Genomic DNA, 210 nt, shown 5'->3' with positions numbered 1-210 from the left:
GGGGGCGGGCCGGGGGCTGCCCGGGGGCGCCGGCGCCGGCGGCTCCTCCGCGAGGGTTAACAGTGGTCCCCGCGGAGGCTTCCTCTCGCCGGCCCGGGAACGTGGATACCGCGACCGCAGGATGTTCGCCGGCTGGGCCGGGCAGTCAGGAAACATGAGAAGGCCTCGCTACTCCTGTTCCCGGGCCGCGCGCGCCCGTCTGGGTAAATA

Source organism: Neophocaena asiaeorientalis, unplaced genomic scaffold (assembly GCF_003031525.2).
Source record: "Neophocaena asiaeorientalis asiaeorientalis breed wild unplaced genomic scaffold, Neophocaena_asiaeorientalis_V1.1 scaffold793, whole genome shotgun sequence".
NCBI classification, from domain to species: Eukaryota; Metazoa; Chordata; class Mammalia; order Artiodactyla; family Phocoenidae; genus Neophocaena; species Neophocaena asiaeorientalis.
Note: the sequence above shows the minus strand (reverse complement) of the source record.